This window comes from Candoia aspera, chromosome 5, assembly GCF_035149785.1.
Source record: "Candoia aspera isolate rCanAsp1 chromosome 5, rCanAsp1.hap2, whole genome shotgun sequence".
Classification (NCBI taxonomy): Eukaryota; Metazoa; Chordata; class Lepidosauria; order Squamata; family Boidae; genus Candoia; species Candoia aspera.
In genome coordinates, this window is record NC_086157.1 from 36,997,200 (window position 1) to 37,023,561 (window position 26,362).

General features: G+C 39.3%; 1 protein-coding gene across 6 annotated transcripts in view; it reads left to right on the plus strand.

The window, feature by feature from the left end:
- Positions 1-1,778: 1,778 nt before the first annotated feature.
- Positions 1,779-26,362, plus strand: part of INPP4A (inositol polyphosphate-4-phosphatase type I A) — a 122,889-nt gene continuing 98,305 nt past the window's right edge. For 4 of the 6 annotated variants that reach the window (XM_063304990.1, XM_063304991.1, XM_063304996.1 and 1 more), the window contains exon 1: positions 1,779-1,983. The gene's annotated coding sequence lies outside the window, so the exon portion shown is untranslated. The remainder of the gene's footprint in view (positions 1,984-26,362) is intronic. The other 2 variants (XM_063304994.1, XM_063304995.1) reach the window with 1 other exon arrangement.

Here is a 26,362-nt window from a genome sequence, read left to right on the forward strand (position 1 = left end):
ACCTACTTGGGTAATGAAACATCTGCAAACAAACAACCAAGCTCAGAGAGCACCAAGGAATCCACAGTTCACCCCTGAGCTACATATGTTCTCTTCTATTGTTTGCATTTTACCAGATGTGTTGTGAATCTAAGTTACGCAGTTAATTTTGTTTGTTTATTAAATGTATAGGCCACTCAACTCCCAGTGACTTTGGACAGTTTACAAATGATTTTAAACATAAAAACAAGACAATAAAATCAACAAGAAACAAAGAGGCTAGAGATGGCAGAATAGCAAACTGGGTAGAAACCAAAGACAACAGTCTAGGTTAAAAGGAGGCTTCAAGTCAAAGGCCTGGGTGAAGAGCCAGGTCTTCAGGCCCCCTCAAAACACCAGCAGGCATTGCTCAACTGAAGAACCCAGAGTGTGCCAACCCTGCCAGATTGAATTGGCCAGGCAGATATTAGGGGAGACAGGCGGTCCCTCAAGTAACCAGGCCCTATGCCATGTGGGTATTTAGAGGTGACCACCAGCACCCAGAAGTAAACTGGCAACCAGTGCAGCTTGTGAAGCATCTGCTGCATTTGCACCAGTATGTCCTAAGAACTCAGAAATTAACTATGGGAAAGCATGTTTTGTGAACACAGGGGCCTTTGTATGGTGGGGTGTGTGTGTGTGTGAGAGAGAGAAAGAGCATAAGCCAGTGTGGTGGTGTGGCTAATGTGTTGGACTAGTACCAGGGGATTGGATTTTAAGTCTATCTTCAGCTGGGGAAACTGCCTGGGTGATTTTGCTCCAGTCACTCTCTTAGCCCTGCCTACCTCACAGGGCTATTGTTGAGGGGAAAGTTATGCAGGGAGTGATATTAAGCTGGGATATAAAACTAAGAAGTAATATGCAATCTGACTTCAGAGGGTTGTTTTAGCCCAGTGTTTCTCAAACTTGGCAACTTTTAGACATGTGGAGTTCATCTCTGCCATTGCCCCCACCCTGTGGAACATCTTGCCCCTTGAGGTGAGGTTGGCCTCCTCTCTTCTGGTCTTCAGGAAGAGTGTCAAGACTTGGCTCTGCCAACTAGCTTGGGGATCCAAGAGTGATAGGCAGCCCTGGGGTGGTTGGTGGTTTGAAGACGCGCTCTCTGCCTTCTTGTTTCCCTCTTTTATCTTCTATTTTTTGTACTTTTCCTATTTTTATAATGGTTTTATAATTTTTATTTGTAAACTGCCCAGAGTGACTTTTATAGTGAGATAGGTGGTGTATAAATTTAATAATAAATAAAAATAAACTCCCAGAATTCTGGGAGTTGAACTCCACATTTCTTAATGTTGCGAAGTTTGAGAAACACTGTATTTAGCCCATTCCAGCTAGGGCAGTTTGATTTTAAGAGTACAGTACAGTATATACAACTAAAATGAGAACTTGGTCATGGTGCTCAGATTCTTATCAGGAGGGCATTTCCTGTGGTTATGCGCTATTCATTCAAACTGTGCCTAAAGGAATGCTCTTAACTGTTAACATGCTGAGAGATGCACAGGTGACGGCTACCGTAGCTGCGGTGTAAAAGTCCAGGCCGCCACTAGATGGCGGCGACCAGGAGTTATGAGCGCTCTGTCTCTCTCTCGGCTGCCGCCTGGCGCTCGTCCGGATCCTTGCAGCTGAGACGCGCGAGCCCTGGCCCAGAAGAGCACGAAAGCGAGCGGGCCGAGGAGCGGCACCCACGGCAGAGAAGCGGTAGGGGGCGCACGCGCTGAAGAACGGGAGGCGAAGGAGGAGCCTGGCTGGATTATGGCGTCATAGCTGCCTGGGTGTATGCGCGCTGGGGAGTCCGGGTTGCTGCAGTAGCAGCAGAAGCTGCCCTGGGGTGTGAAGAAGAGCCACAGCCGGCGGGAAGGTGAGGCTGCAGCTGCAGCTCCTCGGACCCAAAGGGCCACGAGCCGGTCCAGCATGTTGCACAAGGCTTGCTGAGGAAGCCGCGGCTCCCCCAGTCCAAGCGGGCGCGAGGTAAGACGAGCGCCCTTGCAAACGGGACCTCCTTCCGCCGCCGGTTGCCTCCCGCGCCCTCGGTTGCAAAAGCTGCTTTCCTGAGGGGAGGGGGAAGTGGAAGCTCTGCAGCAGGAGTCCCAGCCGCACAGGGTGGGGGGCGGCGGTCTAGTGCTGCGCCCTCTCCCTCTCCTGCTTTTCGAGGAACTGCCGAAATAAACACGAAGGAGGGGAGTCCGCGCTGCTCTGCTTCTGCTTAGAAGGGGCTGCATTTTACTCCATTTTTCGGTTTTGTTAGAACAACTTGGGGGAAGACCGGCGCGTGACGGGGTATGCTTTGCTTCAGTCGCCGACGTCGTGGGGAGGACATATTTAACGACCACAAATGTGGAGCCCTCGTAGTAGGAGGGATGCTGATGTCTTTCTCTGGTGTGGTCCGAGCGCTGCATTTGTCTGATGCAAAGTGGAGGGCGTGCGTCGGCCAGAAATAATAATGAGGAGGAGGAGATGATTGTATATTGGCATGTTCAGGACGTTTTTGCTAGAACATCCAGGGTTATGTTTTGCAGAATAGGTTCTTGTCCCAGCGCCAGCCTCTTGCTTTCCTTCAGTAATCTTTTTTCTTAGCACTAAGGTCCTTTTACTTAGATTAAATTATAGGTTCCTGATTCATTCTGTGAATTGATAATAAGACCTTTAAAGGGATCATAAGGCCTTTAAAGGGATTGTCTTGACACTCCCCCATGATATCACTAAGTCTTATGGTAAAAGATATTTGTTAAAGCTGCTCGCACAGATCACTGGGGTTTCTCATAGAGTGCTAGTGACACAGGAGCTCTTATAAAGACTGGGTTGAATTTAGGCTTGGGGCATCTCACCACAGCCACATGAATATACTTTGCTCCTGGACTTGAGGCGGGAAGGAAATATACCAATTTAAAACCATTGCCCATACAGCCTACCTTTTGCCAAGCCTCTGCAACAAGTCCCCTAGTGTTGCTGTCCTCACCCCAGTCAACCACAAATGAGGAGCTGCTGCTAGAACAGTTCCTTCTATTTTACTGGGGGCTAGAAATACCAGTTTTGAGATGAGGTTGTCTAAAATACAGTCATTTAAAAATCTTGTTTGAATTGTTAGTGTGTTCTTGAATCTGTGATCCGACTTTTTTTAAGTGACACCAAAGCACCAGCTGATTTATAATATCTCACCCTAGGTTGCCCTGAGGTGGAGTAAGATATTATGTTAATTTCCTTTGTAAGTTTCAGTTGTTTCTCCTTCTTAGGATTAGAGTATTTTATGCTTGTTCCCATATCAACCTGAGTAGATCTGCATTTGATCTTACATGATATTGATATTGCTGAAGAGAAAACAGCTGTGCAAGAGAGGTGTCTAGGCTCTTTGGCAGCCGGGCATAAATGGCACTGCAGGTACAGAGCCCAGTAGTCTGATGGGAGAGGATGGTCTCACAGCAGATATGCTGGTCCAGTTGGGGCCCAGCAGTTCACTGACCTCTGGAGGATCTTCCTCCATGTATCGCGGATTGTCCATATGAAAGGTCTTTGTCTGCAGTGGGTAGGAAGACACTTTCTTCCTTCAGAAGCACCTTGAATCATCTCCATCCTACCTCAATAGTGGGTTGGCAACAAGACGCAGGCTGTGGTAATTGGGGCAGCTTCATGGTACAGCAAGCAGAATGTCTAGATGAACTTTAGTTATACATGGAGAAGACTCACTGAAATCAATGGGGGATAAACAGCTCAACTTCAGTGGATTTTGGTGGGTCTAAGTATGCCTTATTTGGGATTCAACCCATTATCATTAAAAAGAATGCTACTTTTTTCTGGAAAGGAGAATATAAATATCTTGCTAACTGATACATCTGAGCTTTAGAAACGATGTCAACAAAACTAATGAAACCATCCTGCAGTCACTCTGGTTAGATTAACTGAGGCGTTTGCAATTTCTTTATCTTTTAAATTTTTTATTTTATTTTAAAGACACACCTACACAAATGCAAAAAACAAAAACAGTAATTCTGTAAAATAACACAGCTTTTGATGACATAACTGCACAAAAAGTTACTGATTGCTACAATATGCCACTTATTCATGACTACCCCAACAAGCTGAGGGTTAGATATTTTCAGCTTCTTGCTTAAGATAGACCAGAAACTTAGATGGTATTGAAGAAAAATTGTTTGTGTAATTAATATTTCTGCTCAGCCTCCCCTGCTTGATTAAATTTTCAGTTAAGGCTATAATTCCATGCCCTCTTATACAACTGACTGAATACCCTGCTGCATTCTTCATGAATAAGCTGCAGTGTAGTTTAGTAGGCGACAGTAGTTCTTTATCTGATGGTTCTATATGCAAGTCATTATATATTGATAATAGAGTCAATATGGGGGAAGGGGATATCTCTTTCTGAATAATCCTGCTACATATGTGGAAAAAAATGACTCATTTTTTAAATGAATGAGCATTGCCACCTTATGTGAAAGTAGGTACCAGTCTGTCACAGTTTTTCCTCCAGCATAAATTAAAATTTCTTTTATAGATGTATTGCAATCTCACTGGGTGGAGGTGGGGGGCAAGGGGACAAGAGGAGTGACATCTATGAATTATTTTGAGATATATTCCCTAGTTTTGGCAGATACAGATTTAAGGAGGTTGATGGAATTATACTGTAAACTGTTCCAAACATTTTCATCAATAGGTTCCAATATTATTCTCCCAAATCTTTTTTAAACCCACTCATATCCTAGGAATTTGTACACTTAAAGATCTTTGAGGCCAAACTTTTTGCTTTCTTGTCATATTGTAAAATTAGTTTCTCTGTGATCATTAATTGTCTTTTTTACATCTGATTTAACCCTAGGGTTAGAAATGAAGTGTATTATTCAATGGGTCTGTAATCCATTAAAATTAACTTGTTCCAGATCGTTAATTAACTGCTTCCCTGTTTGGGATTATCCTTTACTATATAGACCCTTAATCAGTAGAGACCTGATGAATCCCATTCTTTGTCTTTGTCAAAAAACAAAAGATACTAAGTACAGGGAATCAAAGAGGAATGTCTTGGCCATACTTGACTCCTTTTTCTTAATCATGATCAAATGTCATCTCCCAAAACAGGTTCTCCATCTTGTTCTCTGCTGGTCTAGCTTTAAATTTAAAACTAGTAGTGCTTTTACAAATTCTGTATCGTGTTACTTAAATCATGATTTTGCTCACCAGTTTTCTACACTGGAAGGCTTGAAAAGACCATTGTAAATTAGGCACACATAGGATCCCTGGACCCCTTCATCCTCATGCTTATAGATAGTCTTCCAAGCTGTGATTTTTGGCCTCCATGTATATGCTTTTTTTTTTCACCCCACTTTACCATTATTTTCCAGGATGTCATTTGGTAACTCCTGGAATTGCTATATCAATCTAAGGAGGGTGTTCATTTTAATTGCAGCTCTCTTCTCAACCAGGACTATTGTAATCTAGGTCACTTATCTCTCATCCTGATAGAAATAAAACCTAATGAAATTAATTGTATTTATGACAGCAGTCTTTTCTTCCAGTTCCAAGGCTGCCACCCACATTTTTAATCCTGGTTTGTTAAAGGGCTTCTTTATGCATTATGTGTTTTCTCCTATTAATGTTGAACTGTTACTTTGTAGATATATACTTGGATTCTTTGCAAAATGCAAACATGCTGGCACATGTTTGCTTGTCATAAATGTTAGTCCCATATTCCCTTGTCGGTGGTATCAGCTCTTGCACAAGGAGATGCTTCATAGAAATACTAAGGTTATTTTCTCTGTGGAATGCCAGATAAAAATATTTCTTCCTGCCACTCTTACCTTAAGTGCTAAGTTCCCTGCCATTGTTTGTTTACTGCTTACTCATCAGTGTTGAAAACAGTAAGATTGCAAAATTTCTAAGAAAAGTCTTGAATTAATTTAGAACTCCTCCAAACAGATGAGAAATTTAACTTCCAACAGCACTGGAATATACTGTGGCCTCCTTTAGGTAAACCATTTCTAGAAAAATGGAATTAGGTCCATATTTTTGACGGATTATAAATTAATGATTGTAGTGGTCCTGAAAGAAATAAATCAGGAAAAAGGAATATAATAGCTTTAATTGTAAATATACATTCAGAATAAAGAACTATTTGCTTAGTATCTTATTCATGTGTGTTTGTGTAAGGTCTGAGAAGGACAGTAATGTACTCCTAACTTGAAATGTGTAAGTGCAGTACATACGTGCTTTGGCTGTCTATCATAGAACAATAGGTGAAAGACATTTAAATATGTCAATTACCATGGTAGAAGTTAGCCTGTCTATTTTTACAGGCAAAATAAAAGTATTTCTTAAAGTCTCAGCTGCTCTCAGCCAAGTTCATGTATTATAGTTGTCTATGTAGGACAGGCCTATGATGCACAAAGGAAGTGGCAATTACTATGATTGTGATAATTGAGGAAGTAGTGCCATGCATAACCTCTCTTGGAAACTGTCACCTGCTGCCCAGGCCTGCAAATATCTCTTTCAGAAAATATATTCTGTAATTGGATTTGTATGATTGCTTCCTAGTGATGACCATGTTATATTTGCTCTGCTGTTGCCTCTAGGTTTTAGGTGACTGCCATCAGCTAAGGAGAAGCAAATGCATCCGTACATGTAGAAGACTAGTACTACATCACAGTTGTGATGCTTGTTAGGGTTTGGTCTGTGCCATTTCATGTTCAGGGACTGGAGCAACATAAGGGAAATATTGGCTTCTCTGTACAGAAAGGTGTTTTCCAGTGTCTGAATTAAACCAGAATGTGCATCTGTTGTATTGTATCTGTTGAGCCTGAAGCAAATAGGTATAATTTGGTATAGCTGTGCTTTTATTTTCCCTTCCTTTCTGCTCCTGGTAGCGGAGGGAAGGATTAAGAACAAGGAAAGGATAATATTTTGCATTGAGAATTTGTCATCTGAAAGGTAATATAAAGGAAAATCAAATGATAAAATATATTTATTACGGTAGTACTTCACTTTTCACATGTTCTAGTTTATCTTGGAAACTCTGTTCATGAGCAAGTTGGCACTTTTGCAGTGAAATGCTTTGGTGTTTGGGAATGTTCTTATTTATGGTGTACTCAGTTCACACACATGCTCTGATCAGGACTATAGACCTGTATAGTTCCTTTCTTTCAAATGAGCATATCCTGTATCACTGCAAATACTCTCCTAAGTTTTAGTATTGCCATACAAGATTTGTAGTGATAAACAAGCTGTATTTCAAGGAAGTTTGTTTACAGTCTTCTCACAGAACCTCCAGTATAGTGAGCATTTGAAGACTCCTGATGGTGTGTCTGAATTGGCATTCACATTGCCCCGAATAGCTCCAGAGATACTGACTTCTGTTTGCTATACTGTTTATCTGCTTAATCAATGTTAACTATAGAGTTAGGACATTATTCCTATTTTAAACAATTAACTTTCAATGAATTGCTAATTTTGATAGCTAGGAACTGTTCACAAAACAGAAGGGCAAAGAAGATTATTTGAACTACAGCAGAAGAATGGAGTACTTGTCCAGTAGTTTCCTAATTACTTTGAAAGATTGTTTTCTGGTTAAGAAATCAGGTTGATATATTTAGTAAATGTTTTCTGACCATGAGACATTAAATTTTAATTACTTTAGTGATGATCTCTCTGGGTAGATTACTAGAAAACGAGATTGTGCAGTTCTGCAGCAAGATATGACTACTGTCTTATTTTTGTGCAGTTTTAGTTCCAATATTACTTCCTTCCCTTTTTCAGGGCTTATTTGCTATTGCAGTCATATTTGTTGCTTTGCAAAAGTTCTAGCTACTTTATAAACTGGACTCTGTAGTTTCTAGAATGCCTTTAGCCAAGGCAAAAATGGTAATTGCCACATTCCTTCCTTCCTTCCTTCCTTCCTTCCTTCCTTCCTTCCTTCCTTCCTTCCTTCCTTCCTTCCTTCCTTCCTCTCCACCCACCCTTTCCAGTGGAAAAAAACAGTGCAAGGCTTCCTAGCTTGGATGTTGCTGAAGTACCCTAGGTATTTCATGTCTCTGTGCCCAAGACTGAATCTCTTAAAATAAATGGGGGGTTTGCAAGTTCATATTGTATAGCAGCCCATCTTCAAGCCATCTTCCCAATTTTGTCAGATTGAGCAGTAATACAACCAGGTGAATTTAGGCCCTGGACTTAATGTTCTTACTGTTGAGATGACGAACTATGTATACTATTCTTTGAAAATATGAATCATTTGGAAAAATAATGAGACAAGCTCTTTTAAGTATGTAATGCCCTTCTGACTTTCCCCTAATTATAATGTGGTTTCAAATGAGAAGGAAAAAAAGATACTTCAGAGAATAATATCATTCCCATCAGTTTTGGTTTGTTCTGAGCTCGGAAATTGATCAACATGCCAGAGAGTATTTATAATGTTGATGATGTCACTGGAAGTAAATAAGCCAAATTGTTTACAACGCCTCAGCTTTTGTCACTCTTTCCTTAGGCCTCTGCTGAATATTTGCATGAGAGGGAGGGGACTGTCAGCTAAGAATTATCCGTATCCTGGCATGTATATGTGTATGGGAATTGAGTAGGAGGTGTAATATGTGCTTGGGGTGTTTGCTAACTTCCTTCTCTTGACTCAGACTATTAGTTCATCAAAGCCTGTATTGTCACCCGTGATTAGCACCTGTTTCAGGCAAAACTTGTCCAGTTCTTTCTGGAGATTCCAGGGCTTGAATCTCAGACATTCTTGCATGGAAAACATACATCGGCTCTGCTAATAGGTGTTGCAAATAGGTGTTTTCTAACATGCATGGAATGTATGAATTTTGTGACCTCATGTTGATCAATCAATAAATACAGATATTTTCTCCATGTTTAAAAATTAATTATGGCTAAGGTATTATTTCTTATTTAAGAAATGATAATCAAATGTTATTTCTGGTTTGGGATAAACTAAAAAAATCATGACTATTATACAGAATTTAATAGTATCTCAAAAAAGCAGTTCTCTTAGGTTCTCTAAACTATTATTTTGAGAAAATTAGACACCAAGTTTCCTAAATTACTTCATTGTGGCTTCCAAATTTATTTTGTTTCTAGATTGATCTAAAAAAAAAAAGAACATAGTGGAGGCCATTATTTTTAAAGCTTAGCTTGACACAAAAAATTGGTTTCTTTTTAAGATTAATCAACTTAATGAATTAGTGCTTATTTTAGACTCTGTCATACTTGAATATGTTGTATATACTTGGGAAAATATGAGAATTATTGTTTTGCTTGAAATAAGGCTTTATTTCCGGGACACTTCCTACTGGTGTTGCATAAATGGCACGGGCCAGGTTTAGTCCCCCACTTTACATAATCCTGTTAAACACAAAGGAACTATTCCTGCCCTAACCCCCCCCCCCCCCCCAATCCTTTGGCTGCTGAAAAGAAAGAAGTATTGCTCAGGGTTAACAAAGCAGAATGAAACTGACTAGAGGCAGAACATCCAGCCTCCTGCAATTGACTAAGGCAACCCTAATAAAGAAATTACAACAATGTGACTGGGCAAAAGGCATCCAGTCACATCAGTGTTTCTCAGCTTACTGTTGTTGTTGTTGTTGTTTATTCGTTCAGTCGCTTCTGATTCTTCGTGACTTCGTGGACCAGCCCACGCCAGAGCTTCCTGTCGGTCGTCAACACCCCCAGCTCCCCCAGGGACAAGTCTGTCACCTCTAGAATATCATCCATCCACCTTGCCCTTGGTTGGCCCCTTGTCGTTTGCCCTCCACTCTCCCTAGCATCAGCATCTTCTCCAGGGTGTCCTGTCTTCTCATTATGTGGCCAAAGTATTTCAGTTTTGCCTTTAATATCATTCCCTCAAGTGAGCAGTCTGGCTTTATTTCCTGGAGGATGGACTGGTTTGATCTTCTTGCAGTCCAAGGCACTCTCAGAATTTTCCTCCAACACCACAGTTCCAAAGCATCGATCTTCCTTCTCTCAGCCTTCCTTATGGTCCAGCTCTCACAGCCATATGTTACTACGGGGAACACCATTGCTTTAACTATGCGGACTTTTGTTGTCAGTGTGATGTTTCTGCTCTTAACTATTTTATCGACTTTGTTCGATAGTTTGAACATTCTTTAGTGTTTCCCTTTTTCGGTATGGGGATATAAGTTGATTTTTTCCAGTCTGATGGCCATTCTTGTGTTTTCCAAATTTGCTGGCATATAGCATGCATTACCTTGACACCATCATCTTGCAAGATCTTGAACAGTTCAGCTGGGATGCCGTCGTCTCTTGCTGCCTTGTTATTAGCAATGCTTCTTAAGGCCCATTCAACCTCACTCTTCAGGATGTCTGGCTCTAGCTCACTGACCACACTGTCAAAGCTATCCCCAATATTGTTATCCTTCCTATACAGGCCTTCCGTATATTCTTGCCACCTTTTCTTGATCTCTTCTTCTTCTGTTAGGTCCTTGCCATCTTTGTTTTTGATCATACCCATTTTTGCCTGGAATTTACCTCCAATGTTCCTAATTTTCTGGAAGAGGTCTCTTGTCCTTCCTATTCTATTGTCTTCTTCCACTTCCACGCATTGTTTGTTTAAAAATAATTCCTTATCTCTTCTGGCTAACCTCTGGAATTTTGCATTTAATTGGGCATATCTCCCCCTATCACTGTTGCCTTTTGCTTTCCTTCTTTCTTGGGCTACTTCTAGTGTGTCAGCAGGCAGCCATTTCTCCTTCTTGGTTTTCTCTTTCTTTGGGATGTATTTTGTTGCCGCCTCCTGAACAATGTTGCGAACTTCTGTCCATAGTTCTTCTGGGACCTTATCTACTAAGTCCAGTCCTTAAATCTATTCTTCACCTCCACTGCATATTCCTTAGGAATATTAGTGAGCTCATATCTAGCTGATCTGTGGGTCTTCCCTAATCTCCTTAGTCTGATCCTAAATTGTGCAAGAAGAAGTTTGTGATCAGAACTACAGTCAGCTCCAGGTCTTGTTTTTACCGACTGTATAGATGTCGGCCACCTTTGTCTGCAAAGGATGTACTCAATCTGATTTCGGTGTTGTCCATCTGGTGAAGTCCATGTATAAAGCCGTCTCTTAGGCTGTTGGAAGAGAGTGTTTATTATGCAGAGTGAGTTGTCTTGGCAAAATTCTATCAGCCTATGTCCTGCTTCGTTTTGTTCTCCCAGGCCATGCTTACCTGTAATTCCAGGTGTCATTTGACTGCCCACCTTAGCATTCCAGTCTCCTGTGATGAAAATAACATCTCTGTTAGGCGTGTTGTCCAGTAGGTGCTGCAGATCCTCATAGAACTGCTCTACTTCAGCTGCTTCAGCATCTGTGGTTGGGGTGAATATTTGGATCACTGTGATGTTAGATGGCTTCCCCTGAATTCGAATTGAGATCATTCTATTGTTTTTTGGATTGTATCCAAGCACTGCTTTAGCCACTTGACTATTAATTATGAAGGCTACTCCATTTCTTCTGTGGTCCTCTTGTCCACAGTAGTAGATCTGGTGGTCATTTGGTGTGAAGTGGCCCATTCCAGTCCATTTCAGTTCACTGATGCCCAAAATGTCTATCTTTAATCTTGACATCTCACCAATAACCACATCCAATTTGCCCTGGCTCGTAGATCTTACATTCCAGGTTCCAATGGTGTGTTGATCCTTAGAACATCAGATTCGCCGTTCACCACCAGCACCGTCGGCCGCTATCCGTCCTTTCGGCTTTGAGCTAGCTGCGTCATCACGTCTGGGGCTAGTTGAACTCATCCTCTGTTCCTCCCCAGTAGCATTTTGACCATCTTCCGACCTGGGGCTCTCATCTTCCGTTGGTATACCGACATATCTCTGGTTGTACTGATCCATTTAGTTTTCACGGCAAGAATACTGGGATGGGTTGCCATTACCTTCCCCAGGGATCGCATTTAGTCTGACCTCTCTGTCATGACCTTCCCGTCTTGGGTGGCCCTTCACGGTTTAGCTCATGGCATCATTGAGGTGCTCAAGCTCCAGCACAACGACAAGGTAACAATCCTTTGCTGAAGCTCAGCTTACTAACAATGGCTATTTCCAGCACCCCTGTGCTTCTAAAAGGTATGGGTTTCTTAACAATAAAATGGCTCTCCTTACGCAATCAAACATCCAATTTTCTCTATGTGGCCCCAAGATCCTAACAGCAAATCAGAACCCTAGAATTTCCCACCTCACAAATCAAAATCCTCAATAAAAAATCTTCCTTTCTATTGTTCTCTGTTCCTCTGTAAACGAACCCAATAATTGTTGTTTCAGTAAAGTGTGATTTTCCTCCTCAGAGTTTCATTCCATCTTTCACACCCATGAACCCATCTTCCTGGATCCCCTCGAGCTACATGTAGGTCCATGTCCTCTTTGCAACAGTGATCAACTGGATACCTTTGGAAAGATCAAAGTAGAGCAAGGAGATTTATTTCTGAACGGGATGTGATAGCACAGTCTATTCAGGAGCATTCCAGCTGCTGGGTAAACAAAGCTGCTAAGGTGTTGGCAATCCAGCATCTTGAGGGAAGAGATTATTTTTAATTGGTTCTGGAGACAGGAGGAGGTTTATATGTTATGTATCAAGTGCAGAAATGTTTCCAGGAACTAGGGAAACGTAAGGGTTGAAGATCCTGGAAGAAGAACAAGAAAAGTAGAAGGAATTCTATTCTATATTTAACCTGAAATTGGGGTGTGGTAGTTATGGCAGTATTTTTCTAGGCATGATTAATAGCTTTGACAAGCCTGTGTGTCATGAATTCATTTAATCTTTTCTTAAAAATTCACCTAACTAGTTGCCATCCCTATGGGCTCTGTATTTGTTGATTTTTTCTGCCTTTGATCTTGTGTGAAGAAGTATTTCCATTGCTCATGTTGCATCTAGTAAGTGATGGGTTTCATTGAGTACCTTAAAAACAGCAGTGGTTTCTGCAAAGAAAAATCTGTTTCATAAAGATTTTGAAATTACGTAAAAGTGTAGTTTTAAAAAGCTTTTGATAGTTTCCTTTCCTTCATTGATGAGTAATGTTGTGCGTCATGAAATAAGAATTTAGTCCTTCTCTGGATTAGCTAGGAACTAGTTAAACAACAAGACGTGGAAAGCAAAATAAATATTCAGTTATCATAATAGAAGCATTTTTCCAAGTAATTAAATGTCAGATATAATATGGTATGCACAAAGTGATATGTCCTGAAGTAAAAATCCCTAACTTCCCAAATAACTGATTAGTATCTGAATTGGCATAGGCTAATTGGAAAGTACAGTATATATTGGATTGTTTAAAAAGCAATTCGTTTTTTACTAGAAGTTTTTGAAAATAATGGGTATCATCATGCTTTTTCATATGGTATACAGTCATACTGGAAAGACCGTATTTAGTTCCAGTTGTCTTTCAATGAAAATAAGTTCACAGAGTTGGATAAAACTGAGAAAAGAGCATTTGGGACTGCTAGAGAAGGACACAACTGAGATTTATAAAATTATGAGGTCTAGGTAAAATCCCCCACTTCTCTAGAATGGTATAATTTGAGGCCATTAAGTGAAGTGGTTAATGATACTGTTAGAAGAAAACACAACTTTACAAGTCTTTAGTTTAGGGAACTCAAGGTGAAGTTTAAAAGCTGGCTTTGAAAGATACTAGACCCTATTTACAAATGACGGTCATAACAAGAAAACTAAATTTAGTATGTGTCCTCATGACAACTTCTGGAAGAGTGGAGCTAAATCAGGGGCAATTTTTTTTCCCCCATATAATGCCTCCTTTCTGGTTCTAAAATGTTTTAAAGTTTCAGAGCTTCTTGGTAGTCCCATTCTGTGAACAGCTTATTTCCTTTGCACACCCACCTAGTTGTTATGATATATTACTTGGCACTCCCTCCCCCACAGTTTTGCAAAAATGAAGTAATGTAATACTTGAAGTGTGTGAGCAGTCATTGAATCATCCAGTGAAATAGGTCTCCATGTGTGGAAAGAGGAGAATGTGAAAATGAAACTCAAAATCCCACCTTGATATTGTGTAGAATAAGCTGGGACGGAGAAAAATTTGGCTTTCAAGATACTTTATTCTACTATACTACAATAAAGAGCATTTCTGCCATGCGTGGCTTTTCTGAAGGTGACAGATTTTGCTGCATCAGCCTTGCCAATTTTGATATGATTGCAGCACCTATTTAAATGAGCTAGAAGAATCAATAAGAGTAGCAGAGTAAGGTGGCATACGAAATGCTGAAGTACCAAACTATAATGGCTTATCTGATTTGATTCACAATTTTTTTTCTTTCCTTTTAAGGGAAAAAGAAAATGGGAAGTAGGAAAGTTGGAACTAAATTATGTAAAGAGCTTGGAACTCTGTCCATCTGTCAGTAAGATACTCTCTGAAAACGGAACAAAACAGGACAAAATTTGGAATGGTGGGAGAAATCAGCAAAAGAAAGATCAAGTTGGAGCATGGCCTAGATCAGGCTGGGAGGTTATAGAGAAAAACATTCCTGAAAAAAGACCTCCCAGTGCATCCCTCTGGGAGAGGTAGTTGGGTTGTGGTGTGGAATGTTGCCAAATGGTCCATTCTTAGCCCTCTTCTTCCTTTTTCCTGATCACGTAACTCCAAGTGCAATATATGCAGTTCCATCATGAGCTTCTGGTGCACACATACTCACGAAAACATAAGATGCAGCACAAGGAGAGAGCAGAAACACACATGTGCACACAGAGCCAACACATACGTACCTGCCTTGATGAGACCTTCATAGACACACACACAGATAACATGTCTGCACATTCCCTAATTAATTTCTGGGGATAAAGTCCACATGTACGGACAGAGATAATATTTATTTGTTTGTTTGTCCCGCCTTTGTTATGGCAGGGCTCTTTGCATTTTCATTTTTTGTGGGGTGGGATTTAGAAAAACCTGTCATATTGCTGTTGGTTTTTCTTGAATGGAAGGAAAATATATCCTTTGGGGAGAAAATGATTTAAAACAATTTCACACTTGAATAAACAGATGAGTGGAAGATGGACTCTTAAATATAGGCTTAACTCTCCTTCCTTGCTTGAATTTGGAACATGTTTTCCCCCTGCAAAATAGCCACTTAAAAAAAAAAAAGTAAGTATTTTAGGAGAAAGCTAAAGGTTTCCAAAGAGAATACCAGTAATTCTATAAACATGACTTGTAAATTACAAGATCAAATCTTTTTCTTTCTTTCTTTCTCTCTCTCTCTCTCTCTCTCTCTCTCTCTCTCTCTTTCTTTCTTTCTTTTTCTTTCTTTTATTAATTTTTCAAACTTCTACTACTGCCCATCTCCCCCAAGAAATCATTATATTGGAAATTCAGCCTGTGTACAGAAATTCTCCCTCTTCTGCTTCCTGCCAGCTGCATTCTTTTATCTTCCCATGTGCGTTTGCTAGACTGCGGAAACTAGAAGAAAACCTTCTGCTTCCCTGAAGCAAATGTATTGCGTCTCAGGCATCTACGTATATGTGACTCTTAACCATGAGTGTGCTGCTGCTTCTCTTACCACTGCAGCAGTGATAATACATCAGAAGCGAACATTGGCCTGGTATACTGGATTTACTGTCAAAGAGTGATATATGTATTTATTTAGGAAATATATGTAAATATATATAGTTGTATACAGTATTCAGGATAGTTTAAAGTTAGTATAGTCAAAGAGAATTTAAGAATATAAAAACAACAGCTAGAACAAACAGATAAAAAATACAACACAATGAGTTTGACCAGTAAAAGTTGACTTAGTAGATCAAATTTATTTATTTTCTATCCCGCCTTTATTATTTTTATAAATAACTTAAGGCGGCGAACATACCTAATACTCCTTCCTCCTCCTACCTGCCAGAGGGGGAAAAAAGGCTATAGAGTTATGGGAGAAGGAAGAAAGTAGTGGGGGTCCACAGTTTAACTACCAAGGTGCTTTCTTGTATTCTATTTTTCTTGTTGAGACACAAAGAGAAACCTCAGTAGCAAAGAAAGCGCAGCTTTTATTGGCCAACCCAAGGAAACAGGCAGCTTACAAATACAATAAGCAAATAAATAAATAAATAAATCACCAACCCCAACACTTTTTCTTTTATTCAGCATGCCTCTCTTTACTTCTGTTGGATTTGAATCCCTTTGGCTTCCTGGGTCTAAATCCATTGAGAGCTTTTAATGGTGATCTCTAGTACTTGGAATTGTGTCTGGAAACAGATTGGCAGTCAGTGCAACTTGTGAAGAATCAACATGGTGTGCTGACTGAGCACCCATTGATGGCTTCACGGCTGGTTTCTGGCAACTCTCAAAATGCAATCCCATGTAGAATACACAGCTGTAACCCCATTTGGATGTAATAAGGAAATGCATGTGTGTTAATGTATTCTTTTTTTCATTCATTCTTTTTTTCAGTTTGCTTTACTGTACCTCCTACTTTTTAAAATTTATCAAATTTATATAGCTGCCCATCTCATGAAGGTGACTTTGGGCAGCAAAAGTCTTCGGAAGTCTTTAGCGTGCAGTTGATTTTGGTGCACTTTGGTTTACACAATTTTCTTGACCAGAAGAATTGAAATCGCTTCTGCTCCTAAAAAACTCTGTTGATGGTGGTGATGGGGATTATTGAATTATGGTCCAACGAATTTTGAGATCACCAGTGGAGAGAAAGTTTAGTTTAGGTATTAATGGCTAGCTAGCTTCAATTTACCCAATTAAATTGCCCTTCAGTTTTGAAAATACACTTGACGATGTAACATCTACGTGTGTGAAGAGAAATACTGTAGGTCTGGAAGGAGGAACGATGCTCTTGCATGTTCTGTGTGCAAAAGTGGCTTTGGATTCTCGTTCCCTTCATTCTCTGCTATTTGGAGCAATCTTTCTCTCTGTTCTAGTGGTTTTTTGGGAACAGTACTTTAGTTTCTCCCATATTGATGAATGGCTGCCTGGCATTTACATCAGTGGAAACCAATGTTGTAGTTTTGTGACTATAAGAAGAGGCAGCTAAAATGATCAAACTAGTTGGAGAAGTTTAACTTGGCAGAAGCCCTTATATTAGTAATTAGCTGTTGGATGTCATTATCAATGTTCAGCAAATACCTGAGTGGATAAATGAAGTATGTGGCGTTACAGGTATATGGGAAAGTCAGGGACAGAAGGTCACCCTTCTTGTTTTAGGAGGACAGGAGGTATCAGATCTTGGTTAAAAGAGATAAAAGGCTGATAGTTCTGGTTTTTTCCTAGAAATCAGTAGGAAGAGTTACGTATTTCGGAATGTTGCTCTGTGAACCTTCAGACTGTGCTCAGTTTGTATGCTTAGAAATACCGCCCCTGCCCCCAAATATTATAGGACACTTTTGAATTGATTCCAAAGAAAGCCAGATTAGGACTTCCTTCATGTTCTGATTTTTAGATTGCGGCAATATACTGCTTAGAAAGATTTAAAAGCCTGTTGCTTCTGAAGATTCCTTTCTAGGATATATGATGGTTTCTACAAATTCCAGGTGTGCCTTTAAAACTGCTGAACAGTATGCTTCTAAATCTGGTTCAGAAAACTGTTTGCTATTTCTCCTAATACTCCTGTCCCTTTTATTATAATTTTTCAGTATTTGAATAATAAAATGGGGGCTACTCTGTTTTTAACAACAAAAACAGAATAGTAATGGTTTAAATTCATAGATCTACATGGAGTGTTTTGAATGTCCAGCAAGAAATCCAGCAAGGATTTATTTTCCTCATCTTATTTTTTTTATAGCAGGTTCTGTTTTTCTCCAAAGGCACTTCTGAGGTTTGGGGTATACTTCAGAGCAGTATTGAAGTATCACCTTAGAACCTGATGCACATTGATAAAATGCTGTGTCCACTACCACTTGACCTGCCTAATTGAGTAGAAGTGACTTTTGCTTGTGTGGTGATCACTTTGGATCCAAGCCAGTACCTTTTCCCTCTGGGGAAAATACATATATTTTATATTCCGTATAAATATATACAGTGCTGAGGACTGAAGTTTAAATATTGAACTTTTACCATGTGCTGATCTCAGTGTAGTCGTGGTTCACAAGCCTGCATCAGTTGCCTTGAGGGTTATGTGGCACTGCCGACACAACAACATAGTGCCAAAAATGGAATAAATATTTTGGAGTCTCTTCAGAAGTTAAGCTTTTTTTGTTATAAATTTTCATGCAGTCAGTTCTGGTTTGTTGGGTTGCCTTCTCTTCTATTGATGGATTTTCTAGTTTTCTTCCTCTTTATGATGGTTACATACTCACTGACCTCTGATAGCCGCCCTGACTTCTAAACCTCCACATCTTGCAACTTTTATTCCTGTTAGTGTGAAATCTGCTACTCAGTACTGATCCTTAGAAACTGCTTGATGGTAAATGGGTGAGCTTCCCAAATATCAGAATAGGAGCCCCTAGGACTCCATGTAAGAGTAGAGTTATATAGATAATTGCCAATGCTTCTGAAGATTCCATTCTAGAATATATGATGGTTGCTACAAATTCTAGGTGTGTCTTTAAAACTACTAGACATTATGCTTCTAAATCTGTTTCAGAAAGCTGGTTGCTTTGGTTTCATTATATCATTAGTTTCATTCTTGTTGTTCAGTTGCTTGTGCTCCTAGATGTATTTTTGCCCAACCTCAAGCACTTTAAGAACTTTCTGAAAAGACCAGATGTCTGAAGAATGTTTGTATGTGTGGTTAAAAAAAATGATATAGGTAGTTGTATTTTATAATTTTCCTTGCAACCCTTTCAAAATAAATTCTGGACAAAGATTACTAGGTTTGTTTTCAATGGTAACAAAAGTAGAATTAGTGTTTCTAGAGATTTGTGTGTGTGTATGCGTGTGTGTGTATGAATTCATAGTATCTGAGTTACAAATAAAATGTCTATAACATGGGTGGCATATAGTAAAGTGGATGGGCAGTATGTGGTTAGTGTATGCTTATTATATTTTGGTGGTTGTAGTTCATCAAAAATGGACCAGATTTTTGGTAAAACACAACAATCAAAATAATAATAATAATAATAATAATAATAATAATAATAATAATGTGATTATACCACCAAAAAGGAATTAATATGTAACAATGATTATGTGAATAACAATAGATATTGGCTATATTAACAAAAAATATGATGCATTTTATGTTAGCACAAGGAGAGGTAAACAACTCAAAAGTGGAAAAATAACCTTTGTCTCTCTGTGGGTCACATTTTAAAAATACTCTTCCACCTTGTAAGGACTAATAAACATCTAAAATCAGGCCACAACATCACCCTTCAAGTAGAAACTTTTAACAATTGGAGGGGGAGGGGAGATTCTACCTCTTCCTAGATCCTGTCATCATAGTTCTGGATTGAAGCAAATAATTTGTTTTTTTTTTTCCAATGCAGGTTATCCAAGAAGAACATAATTTTATCATTTCATTTTGTGTTGCTAAGATGGACTTAATCTACTGTAACTGTCCAGTCATAATGTAAAGAGGGAGGAATTTGGTTAAGTCACTAGCCGTGCCAAATAGGAGTAACCTAGTTTTAACATTTGTCCTAAATTTGATAACAAAGCTAAATGAATTCATTATGAGACACTTGATGGTATGGAGGGAAATCTACAAATGATTGCTTTTATTCCTACAATTTCTTACTGTATATAAATGAGTACAAAAATATAATGGTTAATGTTAGTTTGAAGAAAGTCTGAAGAATTTAGAGGCAGAAATACTATATATCCTGTGGAGATAGGGGACAAGGGAATGATCTATCGTGGTGCCTGCTTTTTGGAATAGCACTTCCTCTGAGGTTCAGAAAACCTCAAACCTGCCATCCTTCAAGAATTCCTTGAAGACCTGGCCCTCTCCCCAGATCCTGGGCTAGGATGGGGTGTATTTCCATATGGATGATGTTTATGCTGTATAAATGGCCAATAATATTTGTCTTGCTTGATACAATCATCTTTTTATGAGTGGTTTTAATACACTGTTTTTCTTTTCCACCCACTTGTAAGCTACCCAGAATCACCGGCAAGTGTGTGGCTCTCAAAATTTCAGAAATAAATAAATAAAATGTGTGTTCCCTCTTTTGAAATCTAGGCATTTGTGTCCATCCTGTTGGGAGCTCAGAACATTCCCCCCTCTGTGTGAAATGTCATATAATACAGTTTTATATTCAGAGGCATTGCTGGACAGTAATTTAGATGACTGAAAAAGAAGTAGGCAAAACTGTGAACAGTAGTCTTGTTTATCACCTTGTAGCCATGACATATAAAAAGAGAACCTTCATTTTGAGTGAAATGTATTTTGCTGTTTTACTGAATTTCAACCCTGTATTTCTTATGCCTTGATTGTGAGCTTTCCAGCAGCTTCTATAATAGATGCACCTTAGCTTTCATCTCCAGAAAGGTAGTTTCTATGGAAGAGAGTTTTCATGTCATATGGCTTTGCTTTTTACTTTGTCTGGGACAATATATAACACTTTAAAAAAATCAGTTTAACAGTTCTGGGAAATACAGTTTTAAAGCTATGCATTTTAAGGTGTATATCCTTGGTAACTTTATTTTCTAAAGTTATTCTTTAGTTTAATTTAAATGATGAGCTACCAGGCTAGGGTGGTCTTTCCTGTGAGTTAGATGAACAGCTTGTTCAAAGCTGAATTTATGAAGAGTTATAAAAATCTGTAAGATTTGGATATATGGAGCAGTACAGTGTCTCTGCAACCCATTTGCAGTGAGAGAGTAGCATTTCTGGAAGGTGTGCCGCATTCTTCTTTTGACCTGGCCTAATTCTTGAGAAATCTCCCAAAAGATCTAAAGTCAATTTAAGTTTGACTGTCAAACTTAATTTGCATTTTTATTTTTTTGCAGAAATGTATGTGGGTCAGTATATTTCCCTTTTAAAACCAATCTCTGTTTTGTTTTTGAAGATATAGACATGGTCGTCATTCTGTTGAAGTCACTGAGACCATTGATCAGGCTTCCATATCTGAAGGTCGACAGATCCATCATCCCAGACTCCATTGGCTGATGCAGGCTAAGAATGATGGCAATTAAAATCCCCCCTTAGGCAACATATTGTGGAAGGCTGGAGTATATGTATTTGTGTCTGTTGCTCTCTTCTGTAAGACACACAAGAAAATCCTGACCTATTATAGGCCATGTTGGTAATTAAATCAAGAGTTTCTTATGTCCATTAACGGGCTGTGGGTTTTTTAAAGGTATGGTTTTCTTGTTACTTTTGTAGTAAAATGAATGTCCTGAAATTTATCCTTCCAACAGACCTAAATAGTCTGGATCTGTCACAAATAGATGGCAATAATTTTTGCAGAAAAAAACATGATTGTTAGCTTGCTTGTTGTGTATACATTATAATCTAGTTAGCTCTGACAGCTGCACTTTCTTTTCACTTTAATTATCAGGTACAGCTCTGTTCTTTCCTAAGAGGCTCTTTTAAGGGCTGAAGTAGATAAGATGAGATCCAGCAGTTCTCGTGGACAGAACTGGCATGAGAATATTAAGCAGATGTTCCCAGTATAGGGCCAGAAAGAGAAATTTCCATGGTCTCAGAAAGATGGGAGGAAAAGGTCTAGAATTTAAACTTTGAAGCAGCTACAAATATATTGGCTTTGATTTCTGCAGTAGGTGGGCCTTCTCTATACATATGGCTTTTATCTTGTCTGCAGTAAAGCAGCTTATCTGGCCATGTTGCATTGGTGAGGTTCTGCAGCAACCAAGTTCCTAAGTACGGGTGAAGTATCTGCACAATCAAGATTTATTGCTGTGCAGGACATGAAGTCAGATAACTTACAAGAGAAGGAATTAATACAGAGTTGATAAGATAAAAGAGTAATAACACGATGAGGAGAAATCCCACCATAATTTCTATAGAAAATCATTATCTTGAAGTGAGATCTTCAAGATATGTCAGACTTCATACAAAATCTAAAAACTTGCTTGTATGCCATGAGATATGAATACTAGGTTATTTATTTTGTGTTTTGATGTAAAAGATTGTTCCATAGTTCGGGCCTAGCTGGTGCCTATTTTATAGTGAAAAAGTGTGGTTTTTCTTTCTTTCAGTAATGAAAATTATGTGACTTGGTAAAGCCATTGGCTGTTTTCATGAATTTTTTGATCTGTTGGGTGTTACATGAGCCATTTTTACAGTCCTTTTTTTCTGGATATGCATATCTTTGAAAGTATGTAACCCAATTCTTTTCCCATGGAAAAGTCTCCAATCTGTCATGTTATCAGTGGCATGTGAAAATACACAACATACCATTCATTGCTTTAAATAAGGTCACAGAAATTCTCCGTAGAGAATGTACATCTGAAATCTCCAGGGTGACCCCTAAGTCTTCAGTGTTGTTCCTAACTCTAAATATTTTTTGAAAAAACATAATTAAAGAAAAGTCAGTACATTAGAAAGCAGCTTCCAGTATCACCATTATTTCAAAAAATGCCTTTGGGTCCCAAGTGGCCTCATAAGCTTTCTGGAACATAAAGGAGTATGGACAACTGCAGCCATATTATATTTGGAAATGGGTCTGTCTGTCCAGGAAGAGACAAAGATAAAAAGATAGTAGGTCATATTCTGCAGGACGAAGTAGAGGGGCTGATAGGAAGCATTCTGATAAATCAGTGCTGATATGGATTGGATCCTCATGGCCAACATTTCATGAGTAGTCAAGCACCCATGCTCCCATATTGCACAAGCACCCAAAACATGCTTCAAACTCCAAATGTGTCCACCAACCCAAAAAGACTGAGGTGCCTTGGTCATCATTTTTACACAATAGATATATTCAGATGCTAGTATTCTAGAATTAAGATTCTTCATTTTATGTGTCATTTGATAAAGCATGCCAATAAATAAGTCTATTACTGAGAACATTACAGTTATTGAATAGAAGTTACTTTTACAAATTCATTTTGTAAAAATTCTATTCATTGATGATTTTACAATGCAGCAAAATCATGAATGAATAAAACATCGGACAAGTGCATAATTATTCCCCAATATATGGTTGTAGAATTATGTTTTAAGAGAAGACAATAGTGTGTCATTAGCATATCACTGACATATAGTTAATTGGCTCTTAGTTTTTCTTTCACTATTGTGCAGACTTACAATGGCTTTGTTCAGATGTAGTGTCTAAAGCAATTTCACAGTTACATAATCAATAACAAAATTAATGAGCAATTGTTCAAGCTGCAAAGAGGACTCTGTGGGGAATACATCCATACCACATCCCAGGGAATAGGATCAGAAATCAGGAATGGAAGGCGAATGCCTGGGAAGGAATTAATTAGCCTGTAAAAAGAAGAGTCAGGATCTTTTGAACAAAAGCTCTTTCTCAGTTAACATGCAGTGGGATGTTCCCAGTGAGGAACACTAGATTTTGATGGGGAAAATAAAATTATAGTAAGTGCTCTATTGAAATACTTGCTTGATTCTGATTCTAGCTAGTTTTGGAAAAGCAGTGCTTCAACAATACTACCATGGAAGCAGCAGCCAGGGGGTGAGTGAGTGTGTCAAAATCAGCAAGATGCAGGATGGAGCATCACAATGCAAGAACTGTCCCTTTTGTATGTGTGTTTGTTCAAAGGGGGCAGGGTTACCATCACAATGTACCATCTGCTGTCTTGCTGATTTTGATCCCCTCCCCCTTAGATGTCTCTATATGGAAGAATCTTAGTAGAAATGATGTGCTTCAAGACTGGAATGAGCTAAGCAGCAATGCAGAGGAAAAGGATTGACTTAGAAACAGAGGGTTCTTGGTTTTTGAAAACTACAAAATAGGCCTGTTGACAATTCATAATTTTGAAGGTAGCATTATAACAATTATTTTCATGATGAGTTACATACTGAATTGTTTTATTTATATATATATGCAAACACACAAACACACATGCATAGTAGTTCACTGCTGTCTATCTCCTTAATAGTTTAAGAATACCTGGAGGATCATGTACAAGGTAAAAGGAGGAAAGAATTAGTATATCCGCTGCTCTGTGAAGAAGACAGACCAAATGTTAAGAGGTTTTTTTTAAAAAAAGATGTGACTACTCAGTTCTTGCTTCAGCAAAGGATCGTTACCTTGTCGTGGTGCTGGAGCTTGAGCACCTCAATGATGCCATGAGCTAAACCGTGTAGGGCCACCCAAGACGGGAATGTCATGACAGAGAGGTCAGACTAAATGTGATCCCTGGGGAAGGTAATGGCAACCCACCCCAGTATTCTTGCTGTGAAAACTAAATGGATCAGTACAACCAGAGATATATTGGTATATCATCGGAAGATGAGACCCCCTACGTCAGAAAATGGTCAAAATGCTACTGGGGAGGAACAGAGGATGAGTTCAACTAGCCCCAGACGTGATGACGCAGCTAGCTCAAAGCCGAGAGGATGGCTAGCAGCCGACGGTGCTGGTGGTGAACAGCGAATCCAATGTTCTAAGGATCAACACACCATTGGAGCCTGGAATGTAAGATCTACAAGCCAGGGCAAATTGGATGTGGTTATTGGTGAGATGTCAAGATTAAAGATAGACATTTTGGGCATCAGTGAACTGAAATGGACTGGAATGGGCCACTTCACATCAAATGACCACCAGATCTACTACTGTGGACAAGAGGACCACAGAAGAAATGGAGTAGCCTTCATAATTAATAGTCAAGTGGCTAAAGCAGTGCTTGGATACAATCCAAAAAACGATAGAATGATCTCAATTCGAATTCAGGGCAAGCCATCTAACATCACAGTGATCCAAATATATGCCCCAACCACAGATGCTGAAGAAGCTGAAGTAGAGCAGTTCTATGAGGATCTGCAGCACCTACTGGACAACACGCCTAAAAGAGATGTTATTTTCATCACAGGAGACTGGAATGTTAAGGTGGGCATAGATTTAAGGGACTGGACTTAGTAGATAGAGTCTGGGAAGAACTATGGACAGAAATTCGCAACATTGTTCAGGAGGCGGCAACAAAATACATCCCAAAGAAAGAGAAAACCAAGAAGGCAAAATGGCTGTCTGCTGACACACTAGAAGTAGCCCAAGAAAGAAGAAAAGCAAAAGGCAACAGTGATAGGGGGAGATATGCCCAATTAAATGCAAAATTCCAGAGGTTAGCCAGAAGAGATAAGGAATTATTTTTAAACAAGCAATGCATGGAAGTGGAAGAAGACAATAGAATAGGAAGGAAAAGAAACCTCTTCCAGAAAATTAGAAACATTGGAGGTAAATTCCAGGCAAAAATGGGTATGATCAAAAACAAAGAAGGCAAGGACCTAACAAAAGAAGAAGAGATCAAGAAAAGGTGGCAAGAATATACGGAAGACCTGTATAGGAAGGATAACAATATCAGGGATAGCCTTGACGGTGTGGTCAGGGAGCTAGAGCCAGACATCCTGAAGAGTGAGGTTGAATGAGCCTTAAGAAGCATTGCTAATAGCAAGGCAACAGGAGACGACGGCATCCCAGCTGAACTGTTCAAAATCTTGCAAGATGATGCTGTCAAGCTATTGCATGCTATATGCCAGCAAATTTGGAAAACACAAGAATGGCCATCAGATTGGAAAAAATCAACTTACATCCCCATACCAAAAAAGGGAAACACTAAAGAATGTTCAAACTATCGAACGGTGGCACTCATTTCACATGCCAGTAAGGCAGTGCTCAAGATCCTGCAAGGTAGACTTCAGCAATTCATGGAGCGAGAATTGCCAGATGTACAAGCTGGGTTTAGAAAAGGCAGAGGAACTAGGGACCAAATTGCCAATATCCGATGGATAATGGAAAAAGCCAGGGAGTTTCAGAAAAACATCTATTTCTGTTTTATTGACTATTCTAAAGCCTTTGACTGTGTGGACCATAACAAATTGTGGCAAGTTCTTAGCGGAATGGGGATACCAAGTCATCTTGTATGCCTCCTGAGAAATCTGTATAACAACCAAGTAGCAACAGTAAGAACAGACCATGGAACAATGGACTGGTTTAAGATTGGGAAAGGAGTATGGCAGGGCTGTATCCTCTCACCCTGCCTATTCAACTTGTATGCAGAACACATCATGCAACATGCTGGGCTTGAGGAATCCAAGGCTGGAGTTAAAATTGCTGGAAGAAACATTAACAATCTCAGATATGCAGATGATACCACTTTGATGGCTGAAAGCGAGGAGGAATTGAGGAGCCTCATGACGAAGGTGAAAGAAGAAAGTGCAAAAGCTGGCTTGCAGCTAAACCTCAAAAAAACTAAGATTATGGCAACCAGCTTGATTGAGAACTGGCAAATAGAGGGAAAATGTAGAAGCAGTGAAAGACTTTGTATTTCTAGGTGCGAAGATTACTGCAGATGCTGACTGCAGT